Source organism: Dipodomys merriami, unplaced genomic scaffold, assembly GCF_024711535.1.
Source record: "Dipodomys merriami isolate MVZ:Mamm:240054 unplaced genomic scaffold, mDipMer1.0.p SCAF_4, whole genome shotgun sequence".
Lineage (NCBI taxonomy): Eukaryota > Metazoa > Chordata > Mammalia > Rodentia > Heteromyidae > Dipodomys > Dipodomys merriami.
Genome location: NW_027205603.1, coordinates 42189762 through 42210319, shown reverse-complemented (window position 1 = coordinate 42210319; position 20558 = coordinate 42189762). Strand labels below are relative to the sequence as shown.

At 38.5% G+C, this 20558-nt stretch overlaps 1 protein-coding gene across 4 annotated transcripts in view; it reads right to left on the bottom strand.

Moving 5' to 3' along the window:
• Positions 1–20558, bottom strand: part of Sulf1 (sulfatase 1) — a 181846-nt gene that overhangs the window by 120389 nt on the left and 40899 nt on the right. For all 4 annotated transcript variants that reach the window (XM_069990892.1, XM_069990895.1, XM_069990894.1 and 1 more), the window contains exon 2: positions 20084–20178. The gene's annotated coding sequence lies outside the window, so the exon portion shown is untranslated. The remainder of the gene's footprint in view (positions 1–20083; positions 20179–20558) is intronic.

Genomic DNA, 20558 nt, shown 5'->3' with positions numbered 1-20558 from the left:
GCCACAGGCAAAGACATAACTCATAAACAAGAAAAGGATAATGACTCCAGGGAAAGTCTACGTGGCCACCATCCTTTTTTTTACTCCAAAAGAAATTGGATTCATTTCCATTATGAAATTGAACTTATAAAACTTAGTCCCATTGAGTACTTTCTCAATATCTATGGGCTCAGAAGGATGCGAAAACTGCCCAAGATACTGCTTCTGATTTTCAGGTAATTTTTTTAAAGCCTTTCTCTTGCATCAAGAATACAATATGGCATAACTATGAAAATATAAAAATCTGACCACCTCCTCTGAGCTGTCACCAAGAAAAATACTATGAATTATTTTTGACAGCACAGTCTGGGAAAGATATCACTGAGTGAAATAAGTTCTCTTCCCAAATGATCTTTTGTCAAAGAAGGAGAAGATGCAAAGCCATAAAAGGGTAATGAAGCCACCATTCTATGTATAAACACTATTTGTCCACTGTCCTTGATAGAGCACAACATTCTCCCCAGGGAAGATACTTGGTTTATTACTGCCATAAAATAAACATGGACCTTCTATACTTAGGGTAGATTTCTTCCTCTGTACTATTGCTTGGCACCTTTCTAAGAATTTTCTCCTTTATTTCCCCATAAAAGAAGAAGACTAAGTTTTGGGACGTCTTGATCATTTCTGCTTAGGGAAAGAAAGATAATTGTATTTTGGCAAACCATTACTTCCTACCCAGTGCAATGATTTGTCCAAGATGTATGTAATTCTTCTACCTTTCAGTAATGTAATGCTAGAAAACTAGATTCCAATTTGGGTGCATCCATTAAGTCAGTGCCATCCTTCCTCCCTTCCTTTGGCCCTTTCTCAGTTTCTATCCTCCCCTACTTTCATCCTTGAACCTATTAAGGTTCTTTTTTTTTTTTTTTGGTTGGTTGTGGGGCTTGAACTCTGGGCCTGACCGCTGTCGCTCTTCAGCTCAAGGCTAGAGCTCTACCACTTGAGCTACAGCGCCACTTCCGGTTCTCTGGTAGTTTATTGGAGATAAGAGTTTCACGGACTTTCTTGCCTGGGCTGGCTTTGAGCCAGGATCCTCAGATCTCAGCCTCCTGAGTAGCTAGGATTACAGGCATGAGCCACCGGCACCCAGCTTAAGTTTCTTATTTCTAATAAAAAGTAACCTCCTATGATTAGATTCTATAGCCTACTGTTTCCATAGTTACCTACTGCTCCAGAACAGTCCCTCTTCCTTTCTAACTCATTTTATCTTGAGATCAAAAGTGAGTTTCTCGATCCATCATATGAACGTTTGAGCTCTTAGTGATTTTAAAGTAGATGTGGCTGGCTAGCACCCTTCCTCCTTTCATTCCTGACTTCTCCTCTACCTACTTGTCCCCTGGATCGATCTCCTTTCTTCTAGTTCTTACCAGTACTGGCATCACCCTTCCCCACCCATTCCATCACTCTATTTCATTTATCCTTTTCTCTGATCCTTTCTTTCCATAGCCATCTCCAATTCCTTGACCTGGCAGCCTCCTCAGTCCAGAGATCTCAACACTGTCACCAGCCCACCACCTAGACCTGTTCATGCCTTCCTTATTAGGTTGGATCCCAGTCAGGCTTTGCAATCAGCCCTTGGCACATGCTCTCAGATCCCTTCCTCACTGTTACCCTTGCTTGGTACCTAAACCAAAGTTAAGTCAAAGTCACTCCTGCATCCGTGCAATTTTGCAAACTGGGAGGAAAAAGAAAAATTCACCTTAAATGGTCATATTTATGTTATATTTTAGGACTGTGAACCCATAGGCCTCTTAGCTTTAAGGTGATCATATTTCATTTCCTCAGTTAAATTACTTTTCCAGACTCTCAAATGTCCATTTCACATCACCTCATTCTTTCCTGACCTGCAATTTCAACCTTGCTTTGTACTCCATTGAGGAAATAGAAGCAACTGGAGAACTGCCACATTCATGAGGTGTGGTCTGCTTACCTATCTGCATCTACTCTATTATTCTCGTCTGTTTGCATAGACGAATGATCACCTTATCTTATTCTGAAGCAGGTACTTCTGTGCACATAAGTTCTATTTCTCACCTATTCAAAATCCTAGCTTCAGCAATACTCACATCTTTTGCCTATAACACTTTTTCCTCTTAATATGGTATCACTATTGGCAGAATCATGCTGTTAATTCTCTTATTGTTTAATAATATCTTTGACTCTATTGCTGCATTTCTTCAATCCACTAGCAGCAACATCTTTGATATGTTTCTCAGTTTCTTGTCTCCATTTTCTCTTATGCTTACTATCTTTGGACTTTTCCTACCCATACCTCATTTCACCACACATCACTAAAGATACTTGAGCCGATAAATCCATAGGCATTTCCCAATCTTCATAATACCAGATCTGTCAGACAGCTGATCATTCTTTTCTAGAAATACCATTTTCCTTTAACCTCCAAGGAACTTCTTCATGCCTTTGTATTTCTCCTACTTCACTGGAACTCTTCCATTGATCTCTCTTCTCTTTCACCTCTAAATTCTGAAGTATATTATGGGTACTTTCCTCTGTCTCTTCTTACATTTTTGTGAATACCATAATAATGACTTCCAAAACCAATTTCTATTTCATTAGTCCAACTGCCTAATTAATGACATTTCCATTTGAGATCTAATAAGCATCTCATACTTGTTAACTACTGAACTTCCTTCCTTCCTCTTTTTTTCTAATATTTTTCATTGCCATATCCAGTTGATCCAGCAATACTGCTGGTTCCCCCTTAAATATAGAGACCATGTGTCTAATTTTGCTACTTCAATTTCTATCATCAACTCTGAAGTACTCTTATCTGTTTCAGTAGTCTCCTAATAAGTCTTTTCTTTGTACCTTTGCCCATCTACCATTTACTCCAAGAGGGATAGAAAGAGGCTTTTGAAATACAAATCAGAATGTACTATTGTAAAAAAAATTTTTTAATCCTGTAGTGGTTTCCTTTTCAGCCAAAGAAACCATCAAAATCCTTCCCAATTCTATAGGTTTGTGCTAGCCTATTGTGACTTTGACTTCATTTTCTCTCACTTCCTTGTTTAGTGGCTCATTTCTGTCATAATGGTCTCCCTATGGTTCCTCTATTATGTGGGTACATGTCCACATTGGGGCTTTTGCTACCACTGTTTTGTTTGGGATACTCATGTTCAAGATACCCGGTTGCTATTTCTATACTTCCTTTATTTTTTGTTCAAGTTATCCTACTTTCAAATTTTGTTCTATTTGCTATCTCACTGAATATTTCATTCTGAGGCTTCTTTAACACTACAACCTACCTTAATCTCTAATTTTTCCCTAATTTTATCTCACAGTATCTAGTGTTTTCTATTTATTATGATTAGTACTATTATTATTTACACTTGAATTATGTATTTTGTCATATGATTTCAGAGGAACAAAGGAGATGGTAGGGCAACATCACATCATGATGGAAAGTAGCAGGAAGAGATATAAAGGAAGGAGCCAGGGTAAGATCTAGTCTCTGGAGGTCTATTTCTTCCAACTAGACCCACCTCCTACTTTCACCACATTCTAATATTGTTACCATATTATGACTCTTTCAGAGGATTAGTCCACTACTTAATCAGCTCTTGGAACTTTCTCCAGACTTGCTTAGGTGTCCTTTATTAATCTCTTTAGCCATTCTCAATCTAATCAAGTTAATCAAGATTAACCATCACAATTCCACCCCTTGTACACTTGACACTCAAATACATCTCCTTTAACATTGTATTCCATCCCTGACTTCCCAAAAGATTCATATCCACTTCCTAATGCAAAATGCATTCAATCCATTTCCATGGGTCTCCATAGCCTTAAAATTTCTAACATTGTTCAAAAGTCCAACTCAAGCTGGGCCCTGGTGTCTGACATCTGTAGTCCTACCTACTCAGGAGGCTGAGATCTCCAATAAATCACCAAAAAGCTGAAAATAAAGCTGCTGCTCAAGAGGTAGAATACTAGCCTTGAGCAAAAAGCTAAGGGATAGCTCCAGTCCCTGAGTTTGAGTTCAAGCCTGGGGGTGGGGGGGACTAACTCAAAGTTTCTTCTGAGACTTAAACTCAGCTGGGAACTCTTTTAAGAACAGAAAGGAAGTTACATACTCTCCAGATATCATGGCGCAGAGTAAACATTCCCAATCTTAAAGAGAGTAACAAGGACACAGGGAGGAAACCAAGGACCACAGCAAGACTGAAACCTAGCTGGGAAAATACTAAATCCTATAACTTTATGTGGGACATCTGGGATGTGTGGTGTCTTCATGTGAGCTCCAAAGAGCCTATGATGCTAATGGAAATTGCTGGACTCTTTAGGAGGTGTTGAGGGCATGGCCTTGAAGGGAATATAGGAATGTGGGTCCTTTCCACTTCCGGTTTCACTTCCTGGCCACCCTGAAGTGAGCGGCCTCTTCTGCCACACACTCCTACGAGGAAGTTCTATGCTCTGATAGGCCCGAAACAGGGCCAACTCACTGAAACCTTTGAAACTACCAGCCAAAATAAAGGTTTTCTTTTGTTAATTGACTTTTTCAGTTATTTTGTCACAGTGATGGGTGGGTCAATGGAGTAATACTCACTGGGTATCTGTTGAGTTGATGAATATGTAAGTGAAGGAAGAAGCAAAGGAAGGAATGAATTAAACCAGAATTAAACCAGCTATTTACTTGAAAACCCTTTTGTTGAAACTTCAAAGGAAATTCTTTCCCCAAAGTGCTTTGCCTGACACCAGAGCCTCTATTACAAAGTTGATCTGGTTTCCCGATTAGAATGAATTCCAAGTGGCTGAGATATTAAACTACCACAAGGTGTTACTGGCTGTCAGCCTCTAGGAGTGATTATACATACTCTGGGGATGATACAATGAGAGCCTTTTGAAAGATAGAACTATGAACTATGTAAGTGGTCTCATTGTAGAGTCTGATATAAAATCAAAACTTAGAGCAGGTTCATCTAAAAGCCTGGCAAAGTTTCATGTGAGTCTGGCTTGCCCTGAAAGAGAATCCAAGCTGGTAGATCATTTCCAATGGAAACTATGCAAAATGCAGTGGCTTCATGTGGTTTTAACCCCAAACCAGGTGGAACCTGAGGCTTTGGCAAAGTCCCCTTCAAATTCTTACCCAGGGAATGTAAACCAAGGGGGAAATGTTGTGGAGGGAAGAGAAACAAAGTGAAATGAAGCCCTTAGTTTTAAACTGTTTTGCCATTATGAACTTAAATGGCTGCTTTTTAAACAGGGTTTCACTCAGGCTTGAAACAAGTACAATCATTACTTTGCAAAGTTTCCTGCATCAGTTTTTGATACTCTGTATCAGAATTTTAGGGATGCTTAACAGGCATGTGGAGATCCAATTATTACTTCCACCTGGAAGGTTGTATAATCAAAGAACAAAGATGAAAAGGTAGTTTGCTGAAGGTAACTAGAAGAATGAACTAACAGGACTCACCACATTCACAGCAGACTTCCTTGACCTAAAACATGCACTGATTTTTCATTGAAAGAAACCATAAATACAGCTGAAAAGGAGCACAAAAAAGAATTTCAAGACTCCTGTGGATTAAGAGGTATTAAGTATTTAAACACGGGAATACCGATGATAACAATATTATGAACTCTGAATTGACCTATAGTATGCATCTGTGTGTCTCTGTGTGTATGTGTGAATACTTACAAGTTTTAAGGATCCTTTATAATGATATGAAGATACTCTAATTATGAGATGCTTCTATGTCTCTAGGTATTTTAGGCTTCCCAGATTTTTTTTTAACAGACTTTCACAAATTTTACATGCTTTTGGATACAGATTGTCTTGCAGATTCATTTTTTCTTATATGAAACCTCCTGTGTCTTAAGATCTTAGAGTGAAACTTGTTTCTGTTTCTTTTCCTTTCTCTCTCTTTCTTATGCTAGTACTGGGGCTTGAACTCAGGCTTCAAGCTCTTGCTTGGCATTTTCACTCAAAGCTGACATTCTCCCATTTGAGCAACAGTTCCATTTCTACCCTTTGCTGGTTAACTGGAAATAAAAGTCTCATAGATTTGTCTGCCCGGGTTGGCTCTGAACCTCAATCCTGAGATCTCAGCTTCCTGAATAGCTAGGATTACAGGTGTGAGCCATCAGTACCTGGATAGAGAGGTACTTTTAATGTGGAAATACAGGACTGCTTTGCCTTCCAGTTTCTATATTTCATAGGAGTTCTTACTGTGCATTCTCTTTTTGCAAGTTGACTTTCTTTTTATAGGGGGATAGTTATAGACTTTCATTCAAAGGCCACTTCAATTTTAATAAAAAGTCATTGTAGTCCCGCCATCATGGACAGCCATGAAAGTAAATGGCACTGTAGTCTGGATGTTTATAATCCTGCTCTGAATCAGATAGATTCTGTGTTTGCCAAGTTCATGGACTGAACGCTACAAACAGACAGAAGTGCTTTTAATTCTAGAACAACTTGTCATTACTGTGCTACATGGTATCTGTAGAAAACATGTGATCTTTGCTTCTGGATACAAATCTTAGTTTTGTAAAGACCACCAAGTCTGAAGTTTAGCATAGACTCAATCCAGCCCTAGCACTAATGTCTAGCTCCTATGTATCCAGTAGTATAATAGACATTTAGTAGCTTAATAGAAGCATTTTGGTGTGTATGACAATGTTTCCACTAAGCATGATACCCTACAAATTGATTGTGTTAATGATGATTCATTCTTTCATTCGACGACATTTGTGGTGTCATCTACGATGTGCTAAATTTCACTGGGCTTTGGGAACCCAGAAATGAATGAGGTTCTACCACTACCTGAAAGAGTCTCACTGTACAACAGGAGAAAAAGAACAGAAATAAAGTTTCTTAAATAATGTATGGTAGGTCATGGTTGAGTAACCACATCATGGTGGCCCCTCCTCCTGTCATTCACTGCCAGAAATCTTTGGAGTGTACTCTGGGAAGCCCCTACCTCAGCCATTAGGCTGGTTGTGGTCCCCAAGGGAGTGACACAGTGTGGTATGTCCAACTGTAGATGCTTACTGGGTTTTGCATAGAGAGGGGACCCAGGCAGAGATGACGATGAATGCTGTTTGGGCAAGTGAGCTAAAATTGGTGGGATAGAGCATACGAGGAGAGAGCTAAAAAGAGAAAGTATTTGGAACATCTTTAGGAGGCCCTCTGAAGCCATTGGCTGAATATTAAGCTATAGATATTTAGAATGGGAATCCACAAGGGGCAATTACCAGGGGGCTATAACTCAAACAGCTAACACTGTATATGGCTGGAATATACTGGATTTCTGACCAGCCATAGCAAAATAAAAGGAGAAAGAAATGAACTCAGCAGAACATACATGAGTAGGGAAGCCAGAAAGGTCAAACCTTGGAATTGCACTCAATAGTAGATCATTCTAGATCTCACCTAACACAACTGAAAGACAAGCTTGAAAGAGCCAGCTGATACTCAAATAAATTAACAACCTGCCAAAATAAAACCCAGGCTTTACCATCAGCCAATCAAGTATTACCAGGTATCTGTAAAGGCCAGAAAATATGACTTGTTACCTGGAGCCAAAGAAATAGAAAGAAATCTAAAATGAAAGAAGCTGGGCCCTTGTAATATCAGGTACTTGGGATGCTGAGGCAGGAACATCTTGAGAACTTGTCTCAAAATAATACATACATGCATACATACATACATACATACATACAAGATAGGAACACTAGGCACTATGGTCATACTTGTATTCCTAACTACTCAGGTGATTGAAATCTAAGGACCATGGTTCGAAGCCAGCCCATGCAGACAAGTCCAAGATGGTTAATTATCGCTAATTAACCATCAAAAGGCCAGAAATGGACATGTGGCACAAGTAATAGAGTGCCACACTCCAGCATACACACACACACACATACACACACACACACACACACACACACACAAGCAAGAATATGAGGTTCTGAGTTCAAGCCCAAGTCCCAATAGATGGCAAAAAAAGGACTAGAGAATAATCTAGAGCCATAGCATTTGTATATGTGTGAAGTTCTGAGTCCAATTCCCAGTTTCAAAACCCAAAAATTAAACAAACAACAATAAAAGAAAACACCAGAAAACAAATGATAGAGAAGATTGGGTTGGCAAACAGGGACTCTAAAATACCTATTATAAATCTGTTCAAGGATTTTAAGGAAAATGTGAATATAAATAAAAACATCAATGAAAACTAGTCAAAAGGACCAAATAGAATTTATATATTGGAAAAGTACAGTACCTGAAAGGAAAAACCTTTTGACAAAATGAGTCTTGAGTCAGTTACCTATAGGACAGTTTTAGCATCAGCCAGGCTAACAGACATGAAATTGCCTATAAGTAGGCAACAGTGATCATGGGAAAATATTGGGAAAAACAAAGAACTGAAAAATTTGCAAGCCTGTTAATAAATGTAATATGGTAAATTCTATATAAATCAAAACAGTGTGGCAGGGCTTGTCAGCTCTCGGGACCACTACAATGACAAAGAGAGCAGTAGAAGAGCTAAACTTTCTATCTACATTTGTATAGTTGTTATTTGTGTGTGTGCCAGTACTGAAGCTTGACCCCAGGGCCTGGGAGCCATTCTTGAGCTTTTTTTTTTTTTTTTTTTAATATTATTTTATTTTATTTGAGAACATACTGTACAGAGGGGCTACAATTACATGGGCAGGATAATGCATACATTTCTTACCAAGCATTGCAGCCTCCTCCTTTGTTTACCCTTCACCTCCCTTCCCAGCCTCCCCCCTCCCCCCACCCAATTATACCCCCCTCCCCCCCCACCGACATTGTAAAGCTGGTTTTGACATGACATTTTGTACTTCTCATTGTTGCAACAGGTCCACCTGAATCAAGATGTGCTAAACCACTGGCTCCACACCCCGCTTCCAGCTTTTTAGTGGTTAATTGGAACTAAAGGTCTTACAAACTTTCCTTCAGGGATGGACTTTGGATGGCCATTCTTCTATCTCAGCTTCCCAAGTAGCCAGGAGTACAGGCATCAGCCACTGGTGCTCAGCTTATAGTAGTTATTTAATATCCTGTGACAACACTAGATATGCAATCTGAATTTTGAATTTTTTGTAGAAAACATAATTCTTACATAAGACATAGTTGTGGAAAGCACAGTAGAATTAGTGCTTTCTAACACATAGAAATCATTTTTAAAACACTTGGGAATCCTGACACTTCTAAGGATTTTCCCCTTCTTTTCAACCAGGGAATCTTACTAATGACACAAAGTGAAGAGTAGGATGTTGTTATACGATCTCAGCCTCAGTCTCAGACATCATTTAAATAGCATGCTAATTAGTGCTATAGTGCTATATTTAGAAAAGTCAAGAAATATATACTATTTGCAACTAAACAAATAAGAAATGATTTGATGACATGTCAGTGAACATTTGTCCAAACAGATGGAATGAACAATGCCAAGAGTGAGCCTTCATGTAAACTATATCTCTGGCTAACAATGATGTGATAATGGGGTTAATTGATTGTAATAAACGAACACCTTAGCAAGGGATGTTGACAATCTGGGAGGCTGTGCCTGTGTAGGCGTGGAGTCTGTTGGGGTGTCTCTGTATCTTCTCAGTATTTGCTATGGGAACTAAAACTGCTTGAAAAGTAGGGCTGGGAAGGTAGCTCAGTGGTAGAGTGCTTGCCTTGCACGTATGAGGCCCTGAGTTCAATTCCTTAGCACCACAAAAGAAAAAGCCAGAAGTGGCAATGTGGCTTAAGTGGTAGAGCACTAGCCTTGAGCTGAAGAGTGCAGGGGCAGTGCTCAGGCCCAGAGTTCATGTCCCATGAATGACAAAAAACAAAACAAAACAAAAGCACTGCCTGAAAAATACTCGAAAATGCTTTGAAGAGGCAGACCCATTTGTTTGGGCTCTGAGCATCCAGCTCTGTGGGAATGCTGAAGGAGGCTGAAGCTTTGTTAAGGGGAATGAGGAGAGGCAGGTATCCTGGACTGGAGTAGTCATCATATTAAATCTGCTTGGAGATCAGAATCTGGGTCCATTCCATCATAAAGAGCTCCCTCAGGAGAGTCTTTCATTGGATCTTTAGTAATTATCCATCTGTTAATTTTTCCCATCAACTCATGGTAGGAAAATGTTGAACTAAATCTAAAGGATAAAAGGTTAAATATGGTTTCTCATGTCAGTATCAGCACAAAAAGCCAGGGTCATGCCCATATTCCTAGCTACTCAGGAGACTGAGATCTGGAACACCTTGATTCAAAGCCAGCCTAGGCAGAAAAGTTACATTCCATCTTCAAAATAACCAGCAAAGAGCAAGGCTAGAGGCATGGTTCAAGGAGTGGAGCAGCAGCCAAGGTCTGGAGTTCAAACCCTCATACTGACCAAAACAAAAAAAGAAAACAAAAACAAACAAACATAAAGCCCTCTAAAAACCAAACCAAGTTTATCATAGGCAATATCCTCCCTGACCACTTATGTCATTTGCCTCCCTCAATCGTTCTTATGAACATACAAATGAATATTTTAATGTAAAGTATTTGGTTGCTATTATTTGGGAGGGCTATGTGGGCCTACTTTTGTATAGCACCTGTCTCCACAGGGTGATTGATGTGGCTAGAGACTAGTTTCTCCAGTTGATCATACATTGATGTGTGTGTGTGTGTGTGTGTGTGTGTGTGTGTGTGTGTGTAATTAAGTTTGGAAATTACAGGACATATAAATAGTATCTATTTGTATATTTACTGAATTTTTAAACTGTCACATGTAGTAATAATAGTTACCAAGAAGCCTGGCACTGGTGGCTCACCTGCAATCCTAGCTACTCAGAAGACTGAGATTGAGGACTGCAATTCAAAGCTAGCCTGAGCATGAAAGTCTGTGAGACTCTTATCTCTAATTAACCACCAGAAAACCACAAGTGATGTTGTGGCCCAAGGTGGTAGAGGACTAGCCTGGACTAGGCCCTGACTTCAAGCCTGATTACGGACAAAAAAAAAAAAAAAAAAAAGCTAAAAACACCTTTATAATATAGAGCATTGTTCTGAGCACCCTCCCTACTTTTGAAATAATCTAACCTCAAAACAGTTAAAGGAAGGTGATGGTTATTACTGTTGCCCATTTTTCATATCCAAGGACTTTGAGGCAAATAGAAACAAAGTCAGTTAGCAAATGGCATACCAAGGACTCAAGGCCAGGCAGCCTGGCTCCCAAATCTGTATTCTAATCCCTGGACACATTCCTCCCATGATTTACTGACTATAAATCAGAAATAAAAGGGATTTCTATTTTAAGGAGACAAGATCACTTTTGCAGGTGATTAATTATTGCACCCGTCCTGAAGGCTTCCTATGGTAGGAAATGCTGCTTCTTACAGTACTCCAATATACATTACAAAGTATAATTTTGAACATCCACAAAAACCAATAACTCAATTTAGTTATAACCAGGTCAATACCTGGTCCTACTGCCTATATGAGTTGCCTATGAACAAAACCCAGTGTTTCAATAGTCAGAGTCATTGTCTGTCACCTTTGGGAGTTTGTTGACATTGTAACAGTAGCTTGTGCATGTATATTCAAGTCATGCCATACAAACTGTTTTACTATTTGCACATCCAGAGAGAATTTTCTTTAAATGACATAGACTTTCATAACAGAAACTTAAACTACATTCCTTTCTATTCACCCAGAAGGGACATTTCAGCACTTATACACTAGTAACTGAGACTACAGGTGATATATTTGAAAGAAGATTCCCTGTCAATCAATGGGGGTGGAAATGGCAACCAGAAAGTTGAATATTTTCCCCTAAGAGAAAGGCAGTCCTCTGGACATTGATCAAAATGAACTAAGCAACTCAATGTCAGCGATGGGAGGGAGGGAATGAGTGGGAAAGAGGGAGCAGCTGACACTAAGCAAAAGGAAAGAAATGTACATATCACCTGATGTAGAAGAAATAACTATATTGCAAAGCTCATAGAACTCATAAACTTTATAGACCATGATAGACAATTTGCCCCCTGAAAGGTAAAATGTATTTATAACTTTAACTAAGCATCACTATCCCACAATACTGTGAAATTTATGAAATTAGGTAATCATTTAATCACAATAAAGAATTTGCAAAAGAAAGAAAGAAAGAAAAGAAGAGAAAAGAAAAAAAAAAAGAAAGGCAGTCTTGAGATGTGCCCTGACTGGAGTATAGAGATACAATCTTTCAGCCATTTTAGTGCATGTTATTAGCTAATTAACAGGCATTAAAAGCAATACTGATCATCCAGAATCATTCTAAGTGCACATATTTTACAGCCAATCCTTACCTGAATTTCTGGAAGTATAGTACCCAGTAATTTTTTTTCACTTCTGTCTTAAAGAGTTTTCATTGTATTTTATTTTGTTATTTTTGTGACATTTATGCACTAAACACATAATTATAACCCTAAGGATTCTGTAACCTTTTTTCTTTTGCAAAACATGTTTTCAATTTTTGCCAGCCATCAAAAAATACACATTGGGATTAGTTTACTGGCAGGCAGACATAAAACTAAAAGAATAATGAGGAAGAAATAGGTGCTGGGAATAATAAGAGTGTGATGGGAACTAATGATTACCACACAATACCTTAGCCTTTTAGTATTACACCAATAACAACAGGATATGTTTGAATGGTTTCCCATATTTGCTTCCTCCTAAAATGCTCTTACATTCTTTATCTCATATTTACAACATCCAGTAAGGGAAAAATAGGACAAGAACATTCTAATCTGTAGAAAGCTATGAAGAAAATGTCTAAGGCCAGATCCAACATTTGATTATCAGTTCAGTGTTCTTCAAAGAATAGAATTCTGCCACACACTGGTGGCTCACACCTGTAATCATACCTATTCAAGAGACTGAGATCTGAGCAGTGCAGTTCAAAGCCAGCTGGGGAAGGATAGTCCATGAGACTCTTATCTCCAATAAATCACTCAGAAAAAACTGGAAGTGGCACTGTGGCACAAGTGGAAGAATGCTAGCCTTGAGCAAAAGAAGCTCAGGGACAGTGCCCAAACCCTGAGTTCAAGTTTCAGGACTGGCCAAAATTTAAAAAAAAAAAGTAATATTTTGTGACCAATTATGATATGGTGAACTTAACCACCATGAATGATATTTAGCATATCTATAACCCTTACATCATGGCACTGGAATGTATCCCATTGGCACTTAACACTGCTCAGCAATATCACATCTGTACCTATGGCTGGACCAGACTCTCATAAATTTATAGGATCTTGATGCATTTAATCTCAGATAAAGACTTTATGTTATGTATATGTGTGTGTGCGTGTGTGCATGTGTGTGTGTTATATGTATATATACATGTTTTAGATGTGTGTGTATGTATGTGTTAGAAAATGTATCAAAACACTTTGGTAAAAAAAATTGAAGAGCTAAAATTTTTTTAAATTAATCTTATAGTGAATCCCATTATAAGAGTCTGTGACTAAGTGGTTTGCTTTGTTAGCATATTTGCTTAAAATAACACCTGCATGGAAAATGCTGATACACACTCACTACATATGACAAACTCAGATGTCACTAAAGTCTGCCAAAAACAAACAGAGGAGAAAAAAAGGGAGGAGTTATAAAAACAAACAGGACTCTTTCAATAGGTACCTCTTTCAATTTTCATAACTATCCACTGTTATTGGTCCTATGAACATAACTGCATCCCCTCTACCATATGAAGCAGGATTCCTCAGTAATATGAGCGCAAAATCCTAAGGCAAGTATGAATTTTCACTGTAATCAAATTTGTTTTTACATTTTTATGTAATCTACGAGACCATGACATGAACATGTACCTACATCTAAAGATCAGTGGTTTACACAGAATGATCTCTTTTTTTTGCAAATTTTTTTGGGGGGGTCCGGTCGTGGAGCCTGAACTCTGGGCCTGGGCACTGTCCCTCAGCTGTTCAGCTCAAGGCTAGCGCTCTACCACTTGAGCCACAGTGCCACTTCCGGCTTTTGTCTTTTTGCTTATGTGGTACTGAGGAATCGAACCCAGGGCCTCAGGAATGCAAGGCAAGCGCTCTACCACTGAGCCACCTTCCCAGCCCTTTTTGCAAATTTTTGAAGCCAAAGATGCTAATAGAAAAAGCCTACAGACAGTAGGCTTTTCAATCCTACCATTATAATCATGTAGAAAAAAGCCACAGCACTGGCTTAGTTCTTGTAAACTCTATGAATGCAAGAACAACAGAATTGTATTCTTGGAAAGTTTAACCTTCATTTATAATTACAGTGTACTCTTATAAAAATCTAAGCAGGTTAATGAGGTCAAATTAAGATGCCATTGAGTGGAGGAACTTCAACTTGAATGTATTTGTCACTGGAACCAGGAACTCAAGATCAACACAGATCAAATGCTTCTTTTATAAGCTGAATTAATCACTCCTACCTTGTGTGTAAGGTAGCATTTCAGAATATACTCTGTTCTAACTTCCCTATGCCATGCAAAATTATTCTACAAAAATGAGCACTGATTTTAAACATGTGGTTTAATACCAAGTTTTGTAACTGCATTCTTTTTCTTTAAATTCAATGTCCTATGAACAGGGACTTTTTTAAACTATCCTAAACTATGACTTCATAATTTTCAAAGCTGGGAACCCAGTGTAGGTTTTTTGGGCACTGACTGGAATGATTGGGGTCTTCTTGTCTTCTGGGTTTTCAAGGCTCATGTAAGTAGGGACTCCTAGACCCTCCCTGAGAAACATCACCACATAGTAATCTCTCACAAATGTGGTCCTCAGCATAGACAAGACTATTGTTGTATGACCTGATTTCATTTCAGTGATTGTCCCAGTAAAGCATGACATCATCCCATTCTTTTTTCTTGATGGCCCCTTATAAATGTTTCCCATCCCCCACCATCAACATAATTAATTCCCTTGCTCCCCCTCACCCCAGCCTCTTCCCCCAACAAGGGAATAGCTGTTTTCCTCTTAACTTCCTGCCTGAATATATCATTAGGGCAAGAGCAAAGGATTTTCCTTTTGTCTGTCAACATCCCTCCAGCTTGTTACCCCATCATATCAGACAAAGCATCATTCTGTTAATAGCTAAAGCATCCTGAGAGGTAGCCTTGCTCAATGCTGGGACAGGTACTTGCAGAGCATTGTACAGAGGCGTCAGCTAGAGGTAGAATAGCCTGATAGGCACAGTTTTCTCAACCCATTGGCATTTGATATTTTCTTTAAACAAACTCACCAGGCTGGGGACATAGTCCAATGGCACTAGCTTTGCTTAGCATGTGCAAGGCCTTGGGTTTGATTACTAGCACTGCAAAGCACACACCAAAAACAAAAACAAAAACTCACCAAGTCACTGGCTTTAAGAATGTGCTACCTAGGGGCTAAGAAGTTGGCTCAGTGGTAGAGTGCTTGCCTTGCACGCTTGAGGCCCTGGGTTCTATTCCTCAGCACCACATAAGCAGAAAAAAAAAAACCTGGAAGTGGCACTGTGGTTCAAGTGGTAGGGCGCTAGCCTTGAGCTGAAGAGCTCAGGATAGTACCCAGGCCCAGAGTTCAGCTCCCATGACGGACACACACACACAAAAAAGAATGTGCTACCTAAACAGTACTATTTAATTATGTACATTCATGTGCTATTTTTTTGGTGATAATCCCTGTTATTGGTTAGATTTGTATTAAAGATGCACAATTAAGTCTTTAAGTCTCAAAGAAGTATGGGGCACCAGTGGCTCATATTATAGTCCTAGCTATTCAGAAAACTGTAGTCTGAGGAACACCATCTGAAGCCAGCTCAGGCAGGAAAGTTCATCAGACTCTTATCTCCATTTAACCACCAAAAAGCTGAAAGTGGAGCTGTGGCTCAAATAAAAACCAAACAACAACAACAACAAAAGCCCTCAAGGACAGTACCCAGACCTTGAGTTCAAACCAAAAACCAAACAAGCAAACAAAAACAAAAAACAACCTCGAAATGGCAAGAGAATAAGGAAGAAGATGCAAGTTTAAAAACAGGCATTAGAATACAACCAAATAGAATGCCTATCTACATAAAGGTACGGATTATGTTTTTGGAGTAAAAAGCATCTCAAATGTCCCATACCCTGGCTACAGTAAAGGATAGACATATTTGAAAAAATATGTATGAAGATGATGCAGAAACTAAACCATTTTGCTATCAAGATAGGAAAAGAAAAATTAGAAAGAAATTCCCAAGACCATACTAAAGCTACCAGCACAACTACGTTCATTGCAGAATTATTTACCATAGCTAAGATATGGAACCAACCCAGATGCCCCTCAGTAGATGAATGGATCAAGAAAATGTGGTATATATACACAATGGAATCCTATGCCTCCATCAGAAAGAATGACATTGCCCCATTTGTTAGGAAATGGAAAGACTTGGAAAAAATTATACTACGTGAATTAAGCCAAGCCCAAAGAAACATAGGTCCCATGATTTCCCTTATTTGCAATAACTACTATATGTCTGGGTCAAGCAGAAAAAGTCAGATAAGTTGATGTTAGGTGAAATGAACCCCCCAAGATAAGTATTCAAATGTTTTTTACTTTCATGCGATCATTTCTAACATATTTATAAGATGATTTCTTTGTTGCTTTGTATGTCCCTCTCCCACGATATAACCCCTGCTTTCACTGTATTTGATGTTGGTATAATTTGTGGAAGGGAAGGGAAAAAACAAATCGTTTATAGGGATACAGGTGGACCCATTGCAACAATGAGATGTACAAGTCATTATGTTGAAAAACGAACTTTACAACTTTGGGGGGAGGGAGGGAACTGGGGGGAGGATATGGGAAGGGATAGGAAGGGGAAACAAAGGAGGAAGCAATAATGCTTGATAAGAAATGTACTCATTATCTTGCCCATGTAATTGTAACTCCTGTGTATGGTATTTTCATTAAAAACTAAAAAATAAATAAATTCCAATTCTGTAAAATATGAAACACTATTATATCCAATTGCTGCTTTTGTAGTAAGAATGCTGTTCAATGGTAGTGTTTTACTAGTATGCATAAAGCCCTGGATTTGATACTCAGCATTATATTATAAAAAGGCAAATAAGTAAAATTAAGATTAAATTGCTGCTTTTGTTGAGAGAATTTGGCATACCTACCCAAATGGAGAAAGTCTATATTAGGCTGAAAGCTTTAAATGTTTACTGGATACCAAGATGAATAACTTTAATGGTTCTTAGGGCTCACATCTAATATTGATTCTTTGCAAATGTATACTCTACTATTATCACTGATAAATTTAAGCTCTTTAAGTTCAAATCAATGTATTGAATTTGACTTACGATATTGTAGAAATGATGATGATGATGATGAAGTTACCTGGGAAGCTCAGCTACAGCTGATAAAATTTTCTATCCCAAATAGGCATCAACAGGATCTAGTCCAAATTTCCTTACAAACAACATAGCCATTGTTCTAATTGATCCCATTTATGTGTACCAAACGTCATCTGACAGTGCACTCAGAATGTACCACACTAGTCACTCACATTTCAGCAGGTGTATTTCAACCAGGCTTCTCAAATCTTGCCAATCCAAAAAAAAAAACTGCCAATCTATTCCACAAATATGAATATTTTTTAGGAGAACCTTGAAAATCTCCAAGCAGTGAGATTTACTTGTCCTTTTATTATGTTATGCATTGTTAGAACATCCAACAGACAGGAGATACTTATAATTTACCTATAATATCTCCAGTTCTGTTGCTTGGGTTATCTTTTTTTCTAGGAGCTGTCAAGTTCAATGAACTAAGAGTGAGCAGTTTCTTTAACAACAACAACAACAACAACAACAACAATAATAATAATAATAAAACAGCACTAACCAAGCTAGGCATTGAACCCAGGGCACTTGTTAGGAAAGGACTCTAGGACTGAATTACATCTCTAGTTTGCAAAGTAGTTTGCAAAGCTGGAAAAATATTAAGCAAAAGAACATTACATTCAGATGGTGAGCAGAGAGATAATGTAAAATAAAGCAGCCTTCTCTTCAGAAGACGTATGGTCTGATAAAGTAGTCCTAATTTTATAAACTTAACCTGTCCACACACACACACTACAATGACCAGATTCTTTCTACCAAGTTGGCTGGGTTGGAGGATTGTGGGTCTATAAATATAGATGTGGTGGTGGAAAGTGGTCCAGGTGTTTATCTAATCTGACTCAAATGATGGCATTTGATAAAAAAGACTAAAGATCTCTGAAGTCAGTAGCCAGTCAGATATTAAACTAGAATTTTCCAGCCCAAAGATGGAAAACAAAGATTGGAGCCAATTCACACAGGCAGTCCAGATACTGTTAAGAAATAAGTGTCCTGGGTGTTAAACTTGAGCAAATGACTCTAATCCAATATTAGAGAAAGCACATATTTCTCTTTTCCCATGATAAGAATATGCTGCAAAATGAAATTGATACAATACCCCAAGGGGTAAAATTGCCTGTTAAAGGGAGGAAAGTGTGAAGTGAGAGAACATGAGCCAGAAAGCGAATGTGGGCCTCAAGAAAAGTGGCTTTTTTAGCACACACAAAGAAGTAAGACATTTGTTTTGAGACACCTGATCTTCAGTGACCTCTTGGGAAGATAAAGGATGTCTTCCAATGTCGAGGTTTTCCAGCTTTTCTATAGTTAATTTTTGAGGCTATCAGAGGAGAAAGCAACCTTTTTCTTTCCCATGAGAAAAGTGATACACTGGGCTAGACATTCACAAGAAAACCTTTTGAGAACTGACTCAAGAAGATACAGAACTCTAAGGAAGTCACTGTTCCATTTATTGAACTTAGTCCTATACATATATTCTTTTCTAGTTTCTGTTATTCTGTCTTGTTGGCAGGGTTTTTGTTTTGGTTTGTTCTGAGACTCACTATTTAGATTCACAACCCTTTTGCGTCAACCTCCTGAGTGCTGAGATTACTACAGATATATGCTACCATATCCAGCTCTAATTGCAGGTTTAAAGGAAATTCCATTGCGACTTGTCTTCTTGTGCTCTTGATTCAGCTTGTGGATAACAAGCTTCTAACACAGTTGAGTAACCACGCTATTTGGTTATCCCAAGCCCATTTGCAGACAAAGAAAAGGAGGAGAAAATTGCTCATGCCCATGATTCCATCTTACAGCACTCACTGCAGGTACCCACACACTTCCATACACTTCCAGTCATTTCCCCTCTTCACTTGTCATTTGTAAAAAGAATACACAAGTTTTAATTCCTAAGTATTAGAAGGAAGAACTGTAGAAACCAATCTCTAAAAAACAAACCTGAAATTCAAGCCAGACTTAAAGATTCTGTTCTGCTTTTTTCGTGTATGTGTGTGAGGTTCATGAACTTTTTCGTAATTAGGGGACTGGCTTCAAGCCAGCAATAGGACAACACAGGACTCAGAAAGAAAATCAAGCTAAGGGCAGTGATGAGTAGCAATTTGAAACTAAATGAACTCAACAGTTTCCACTGCATTAGTTTTGGTTGGGGGTAGAGTTGACATTTGAAAAAAGACTCATGATGGGTCTCCACAACTCTCCCTGCTCCTAAGAAAGCATTCTGGTACTTTAGTTTATCTTCCAGGGCATGCAACTATGAAGACAATCAAGGAACAAGTCAATGACCGTGGTATAGTTGTCACTTCTGACACATAACACAATGATGACTAAATGCAGCTGGCCTGTCCTTCCTGGCCTCTGTAATCCCCTCACCCAACCTCCTGAATAGCTCATCATGTTAATAAAGTCATGACTCCTTGTATTTTCACATCTCAGATAGCCCTTATGACATTCCTGAGAACTAATGCCATGACATGGCTCAATCGTATGGAAGACCCTTTTCAGCTTCCTTCACTGAGATGGAAAATGCTGCAGCACATTATCACACTAGCAACTCCTGATGCTTACTATTCTGATGCTTACTATTCTCCATCCATGAGTTGGTCCCTGCTGCAAGTGACATAAAGTGTTCAGATGGTTCTTTGGCTCAATTAATTAAGGGATACAAATTTAATATGAATACCTTTGAAGAGTTTCTGCAATTATTCTGTCTTGAAGAATCTGCATTTCATTTGCTAAATTCACTCTCTCCAGACGATGGTGGGTGGCCCTCAGCACCTACAAAGGAAGACGGCAAAGGTTCATTTTGTCAGCAATTGCTCATCTTTCAGATGTTGCCCTTTCAGAGCCTCAAAAGGAGAATATCATTAACCATGATGTTTCTCAAATTTTACCCAAATTGATCATATGATCACTTGTTAAGAGTGTTTGAAGCATTGAAGGTGATTCAGTGCTTTTGTAGAACTTTCCATGTGACCTCCTCCTCATCAAGGGAAAGACTTTATATTAGATTCATTTCATGTTATTCTTCTCCTGGATTTCAGAAAGAAGAATTTCTTTTTTAAAAGTTTACACAGTGTTCCAAGTTTAAAGGTTAATGTTCTCTAATTTCTGGTTGTAGGATCTGTTTTAAAGGAAACTGTGTGGAATCACAAAAT